This window comes from Acartia tonsa, chromosome 13 (genome assembly GCF_053477335.1).
Source record: "Acartia tonsa isolate MP-2025a chromosome 13, ASM5347733v1, whole genome shotgun sequence".
In the NCBI taxonomy this organism is placed as follows: domain Eukaryota; kingdom Metazoa; phylum Arthropoda; class Copepoda; order Calanoida; family Acartiidae; genus Acartia; species Acartia tonsa.
In genome coordinates this window covers 20,764,105-20,771,629 of record NC_137272.1, presented here as the reverse complement: position 1 = coordinate 20,771,629, position 7,525 = coordinate 20,764,105, and the positions used below count along the sequence as shown (strand labels likewise).

Below are 7,525 nucleotides of genomic sequence, written 5' to 3'. Positions count from 1 at the left end.
ATCAATCCTGCCCCAAATTCTATGGTTAAAATTATTCCTCCAATTTTAGCCTATAAATAAGGAAGTCTGCAAAAAGAAATAAAAAGATTAAAACTGGAAACTAAAGACACTTTAGTTAACAGACTGAAAAAGTGTTTCATTTCTAGAAAACTTTGAATAAAATATTATTTGGTCAAAAAATATATTTTTCTTTTCATATATTGAAAACAAAAATTGTAATATTTTTAAATACACTAAAAATCATAAAAAAAACTTTAAAATTGATTATAGGAAGTTGTTTACAGATTACAGGTATGAATCTTTTTATTGTTAGCCGCTATTTTATGATTGGGTCTTGTCCGTAGGTCTGATATAGCTGTTATAATTTTCAAGTGAATGAAAGTTTGAATAATTGCTGAGGTTTTTAAATAATGATACAACACTCACCCTTTGATTACACATCAATATCTAGAAGTCCAAGAGAGGGAGGGATGGGACATTGGACTGTAAATTATACTGATGCCAACAGTTTGTTAACTTGTTCTGTCATATGCTGACTTAAAAAACCCTTTGGTTTGGTTGAAAAAAAACGAACCATTCCATCAGCAATTTTAATCTACTGCAGGGGTATTTGTGTTTATCACGATTGCAGGAAGGTAGGATGGCATAAAATTATTGTATCAATCTTATCCTTTAATATTCCTGAGAAGTCCTAACTGTGCATTCAAGCGGATATTTTATCTTTTTATAAGCCAAGGCATTACTTCAATGCTGCAAGAAACATATTCGACGTCTTGAAGCTAGTAAAAGTGGCTGACTAAAAGATTATAACCTAAAAAAATTAACCAATGAGAGGCCACTATAAATATTACCATTGGTCAATTACAATGTTTACTGGCCTCTCATTGGTTAAATTTTTTTGACGTCATAATCTGAGTCAGCTACTTTTACTAGCTTCGACGTCTTTTGTTATGACACGGATGTTTCTTAAGAGCCTTTATGCATGTCCTATGAAAATGTAACAAATAATATTATTAAAATAAAAATTTATAATTGTATTAAAAATCAGGGAGGAAGGGGGCATTGACAATTAAACTAATCTACCATCATTTCTTTCCCATAAAAGCTAGTTTCCCAGGGATCTAAAGAGACAAGACAATGGCCATGAATTAATGTACATCCCCAATGATAATACACAAAATTATCCCTTCTATAGATTAAAAGTAATGGGTAAAACACTCTAACACTCAACCAATCAAAATAAACAGCCCATTGTCCCCTCTCTCTCTGTTAGGTAGCAAAGGCAGTATTACACACATAAAACTAATCGGGAGAATAATTTCTCGTTCATTGTGCTATCCTCGTATCCCTGATTAATATTCTGCATTTAATCTGTTTGTTTCAAAATGTTTCTTTTATTATAAATTCAAATAATCGAAATTTATTTTTAAATTTTTGCCGAGCAAAGCAACCCTCCCCCCTATCTTAAAATTTATTTTACTATTTTAGGTCAGGTTAGGTTAGGTTATATGCACTGTTAATATTGGCCCCGCAGGGTTATCCCCTCCCCTGCAGGGGTTTGATATAGAAAAAAAGATAATCCCCTCCCCCGAACCTCCTATTGTCAATTTATTTAAAAAATAAGGAGGGTGGGGGTCGTTGCTCAATGGGCACTTAATGGGAAATTACAAAGTTATCAAAAAAAAACAATTATGTCCATAATTAGCGCAGAAATATCATTTTCAAAGCGCAGATACTCTACAACATGGGTATATCTGTAAGTACTGACATTAATACTATATTCTATAGCTTTTACATTTAAATTAGTCTAAAGTTAATTAATATGTAGTAGCAAAATATTTTCTCTATTTTTACTGTTCAGTACTTAAATGTCTGTTTTTTTTAACCAAAAATATAGTTGAATTGATTATATTGCGTTAGTTATCTTGTGTTAAGGTTGTAATTAAGTATCAAAATGACGGGAAAACGTCAAAATGTCATGTTCAGTTTTTTTTATACAGACAAAGATGGTAGAAATAGCACCCCCAAGATCTTTAATTGGGTATTATTGTTGCACCCCCTCTCTACACTCCACTATCTACTATCAAAATTTCTCATCAGATTTATCCAATTATAATAAGAAGTAAGGATTTTTGTTTGTCCTTTGAGATCTCATTAACCCCTGCGCGATTTTTTATTCTTATTTATTTAAGAATGACGGTCTTGGGATGTTTTCATATTATTTTTACTACTATACCCCTTTACCTTTTTTAAATGGTAGGGACGCAGCCGCTAGTTTTTCAAAGGCAAATATTAAGAGCTAACCATTTTTCACTTTTTCACTATTATTAAATGAGAGAGGGATGGGGCCCTAATTTAACTTTCAGGGAAGTTATTTGTAGTCTTAAATCTAGACAACAAAAAAAGAGTTTAATTTCATGTAGACTTGTCTGTTTTGAATAAAACTAGCGGCTGCGCCCCATTGAAGCCTCTAGGACCATTTAAAGAAAGGAAGATGGGTGGTTAACTTAACTTATAAAAAGTATGAAAAAATTTGTCGGGGTGTATTTCTTTATTGGGCCGATTTCTAATTGACCTGTAAAAACCTTCACAATAAAGGAGAGAAATTTTAATCCTAATTAGCGAAAACTTTGGGCACATATATACAAAAATAAATCGTTTTACTTTTATATTTGGGATATAGAATAAAAACATATAGACCCCTCAAAAAATCTGACAATTACAAATACAAATACCAATTGCTATTTAACACACACAAACGAACAAATACATATCCTTATAATGAAGTACCAGACGTATCTAGCTAACCGCTGAACCGATTGGGTTCTCCTTTATAGGGTAGCGCTCTCATTGGTCATGGAAGGGTTTATAACTATTTTGGGGAGAGTATTACCACCCTCTCAAGAAATCGCTCTTAGTAAAAATTGCCCCCTCCCAAAAATTTTGTTTTGACTTCTCTTTTTAAAACTTAGATACAAAATTGGCCGTTGAAATTCAACTTCCATCGTCGAGTGCTCCTGATTTACTTTTTATTAAAAAATACAAAAAAAAAATCAATTTGACTAATGTCCAGTAAACTAAATAAAAAAGTTCTAAAAATAAAAAAAAAACATAAAAAGAATTGTAGTTTTAAAATACATAAAAAAAAACCAAGTATTAGTATATTTTGAGTTTCCCACAGAAAGTGCAGTTTTTGCTACAATTTTACAAGAGCAAAAACTAGGATTGCACAACAGTTCAAAGTTATATAATTGTGTTTTATATCTAGAATATTCTAGACTTTTTGTAGGAAACAAGAGTATAGTTATTTACTGTGATTCAATAATTTCATCATTATTTTGTAATATGTAATTGTATATAGATACTAGAATGTTCTTAGAAACACTTTAATTATACAAGCAAAAACCAATGAATAAGTTTTTGTCATACATAAAAAGCTAATATTGCATCATGTGTAAGTTTCCAGAATCTTCTTTATTATATGACAAAAACTGATGTAGAAGTTTTATTATGACATAAACAGCTAATATTGCATCATGTGTAAGTTTCCAGAATCTTCTTTATTATATGACAAAAACTGATGTAGAAGTTTTTGTTATACTTTTTATTGCACAAAAAGTTAGGATTGCATCAGATTATGCCATTAACTAAATTCTAGAACATTCTAAGATCTCAGTATAAATAGAGCAGCAAAGTATTTGGTTCTCAATGAGCCTTGCACACTCATTCACTCGTAATCTTTTATTTAACCTCTGTATCTCTTAATGTTTAACCTATCTAATGTGTTTATCTGTATACTATCTCTTTTCTTAACCATTCTGTTAGTTTTGATTAGAATGGTGTTTATTTTTATGTGTATCAATTTTTCATTTATCTTAATTTCTGTTTTACTCTTATTGAGATTTATAGAAATTTTACAAGTTCCCTGTTGGGACTTGTAAAAATCAAATGAAGCTCAAAACTAGAGAAATAGGCTAAGTTCTGAAAAATCATATACTTATGCTGCTTTAAAAAAAAAACTATCTTTAGCAAATTTATCTAAGTTTAACTATTATATCTTTGGACTTGTAAATCTACAAAACATAATGAAGTTTGATGATTATTTTTCAAAGTATTTAGATAACAAACAATTACATGTCAAGTGTAAAGAAAATCTTAAAGAATCAAATATTATAAGTTTAAAGTTTACTTTCTTATTAAGAACTTATGGTTTACACTTTGCAAATCCAAAGATATGTTTTAACTGTCATAAAACATATTTAACCTTATATAAAATAATTGAAAATAACTTAAAAAACATTATTATACTTATGTTAGAATACAATACTAAACTATGATACTCACATTTAATCAACAATAAAGTATAAACAATAAACACTTAGTACATTTTTCACTTTGGTATATATTGAATAATTTGAACTTGAAGTTGTGAGACAACAATTCTTTATTGCACAAAAGTTAATAAATAATAGGAGATCTTCGCGTGGAAGTGTTTACAACACTTAGGTCTTTGTATTAATTTTGCCATTACTTAAGCAGTTTAAGAGTAAAAGTAAAACTAATTTAAAAACTTAACTTATAAGCATATCATAACTTACTAAAGGACCTTTGCCTCTATATTATCTTGGTAAATGTTTATTATTTAAATATTCTTTATCTAATAGACTTTTTCTTAGAAAGCAAAATAATTACTAATTTAAAGCTTGTTAGAAAGCCCTAGTACCTTTGGAAGCGGTTAGTAAAGAGCGGAGTTATTCCTGCGGAGGGAATAGCGTGATTAGTGGTTATGTATATAGTTGATATTCATTAGGTTATGATGGTCTACATGTACAACTTGTTAAAGGACCTTTGCTACTATATTGTCTAAATATAAAGTAACTTCAAAAATACTTTGATGATTTCTTTTATTTAGAAATTCAAAGTAGTTGCTAATATCAAAGCTTGTTAGAAAGCCCTAGTACCTTTGGAAAACGTTAGTAAAGAGTGGAGTTCTTTCCTCCAACTTGATTAGGAATTATTCAAGTGCAAAAATAGAATCATTCTTAGTTGAGGGTTAGGAATCAACGTGGTTAGCAATTACATATATAGTAGATACAAATATTTTAAGTCTTGTAAAATTACTAGAGATTAAAGGACAGCTATCTGTAGGCGTTTGGAGCTTTAGGGACTGAAACGCACGACACAAATGCAATTGAGAACCTTGTGTACAAGCAATTGCAACTAGATGACACTCTAGAGGCCCTAGAGAATGCTAGTATATTTGTGGCCATTGGTCGCGGCCCTAGGGGGACACTCGCACCGGTTGACACTCCAGAGGCCCTGGAGCATACCGGAACATGGGAACCTCTATAGTTGTACCTCTCTTTAAGGATGCTTGATAAGAAATATTAAGTTGTATAATACATGCTAAATTAGATTTTGGGACACTGATTAGTACAGCTCTGTAGCTTAATAGCTTGGATTCTAGGAGTAAGGGTACGGTAGCGCATCAAGTTGTACTTGTATAAGCCGGCTATGCAGTTTACTCTGAGTTTCTATTGTTATAAGAAAAGCTAAATACATCTGGTAGCTTGCTAGAGTTTAATTAAGCATTGGATAAATCTTTATTTATTAATTCTTGGAAAATCTAGCTTTATTTAATATTCTCACAAATTACAGCTTATAAGTACTTCATAACATAATTTTAATCTAAGTTTAAAGTATTGAACTGAACTGCTTTTTCTTTGGCAAAGTTGAATTGTTTATCACATCTATCACTTGAATCAATTTAGCCTAACCAGCTAAATGTTGTAAATTTTGACAATATTGCGTTTAACTTATTCGGTTTGGTAGCTAAGTTTATGCTTTGTCATATGAGTTGGAGATTGGCTTCAACTTGGTTGGTATTCTCTTCTTGTTCTGAAACTTGGCACGTTTTATTAGAATTGGGAGAAAACATATCACTCCTAGAGTCCTCTAGGGGCGTAGCTGCTAGTATATTATATATTACAATTAAAATACTGCAAAGCCATGAATATTTAAGCTAGTGTGTTTAGATTTAAGAACTAATTTCTAAAGCTGTAATAATGTAAAAATAACTTTAAATAATCATTAATTATCGCTAATTATTTAAAATTTTAAAGGAACAATAGGAACAAACTATCTATTATTTTTAATTCTACAAGTGGGGTTGCCCCTAGCCTCTTGGGGTTGTAAACATGTTAACCCCCCCCCCCCCTACTTCATTTATGTGTAAATCAGTGGCTAACAGTGGTGGGGGGGGGGGGCAGGGAGGGAGAGGACATTTGGCTGTTTATTACACTAGTCCCTAATGTCTTATAATAACTTTTACTTCTTTGTTGGCTTAACAACCTTGCAGGCTTTTATTGGAAATTGATTGGTTAGTTCATTAATTAAGTGTTCAAATGTCAAAATGTATATTATTCCAGCCGTTTTCGGGATCTTACCAGAAATGCATACATATGGAATCTTGTTATTTTATTGTTTAGATATAATGATTATATTTTAAATTATAAAAAATTAAAAATATATTTGTTTGAAGCCTTATAATGTTTAAGTAAATTAAATATATACTTTATAAAAGTAAATTAGTTTTCAAATGCAATTGTGTTCTACATAGCTTAAGATCCGGGATCTAAAGTTATAAGCTTATACATTATTATACATCCCCATTGATGATACACAAAATTAAAACTTCTTTATATTATTAGTGGTTGAAACGTTTGGACACTCAACTTAATGAACCAACAAATCAAAATTTGATAAAACTTTGGAAACTACAGTAATAAACAGTAATAAAAGCTCAATGTCCCCTCCCTCCCTAGGAGACAGACAGGAGAACTGTAAGGATTTATAGAGTAGTTTTTAAACAAGGGTAACACACCCATAAGCACCAAAACACAGAAATCATGTCCGTTTCTGCCAGACGTACGGACGGACATTTCGAATTACAAAGAAGCTTCGCAACTAAAAAGCTGTATTCGTTTACATGATCCCCCCTATTAAGCTTTCTAAAAATACGTAAATCTTTTATCGCGCTTAGCTACTTTAAATACCTTAAATGTATCTCTGCAAAATCCCATTATTTTACGAGAGGATTACTTTTAATTCCCCCCCCCCCCCATTTTTAATTTTAGATTTTTTTGTAGGGGGAGGGGTCGTTTTTCTAGGGGCGATTTCACTTGGGAGGGTGGTGGTACCCAGGCTCTCTGAGAAGCTACCATGTAAAGGAGAACCGTATCGGTTCAGCGGTTAGTGAGTGTGTTGGAATGATTTTCTTGTATTCCCTGGCAAGTTCGAACCCATTAATTCCCTTTTCCTTACACCAGAGAATGAGTGTGTTACGCGGCATTCCTAACTATCTCCGCGCTTCGCTTGTAAACAAACAAAGGCGCGCACATTTTTTCCTTGTTGATTCCCATGTGAAGAGCTACGTGAATAAAAATAATGTATTGGATGGATATACATGCGCTCTAATCCGTGGAAGATCTCAAATAAGCCTTCCTGCTTAGTTTGACGTATAATG

General features: G+C 31.6%; 1 protein-coding gene across 2 annotated transcripts in view; it reads left to right on the top strand.

The window, feature by feature from the left end:
- The first annotated feature begins 247 nt into the window (after positions 1-247).
- Positions 248-7,525, top strand: part of LOC145304085 (uncharacterized) — a 111,274-nt gene continuing 103,996 nt past the window's right edge. For both annotated transcript variants that reach the window (XM_080145843.1, XM_080145842.1), the window contains exon 1: positions 248-291. The gene's annotated coding sequence lies outside the window, so the exon portion shown is untranslated. The remainder of the gene's footprint in view (positions 292-7,525) is intronic.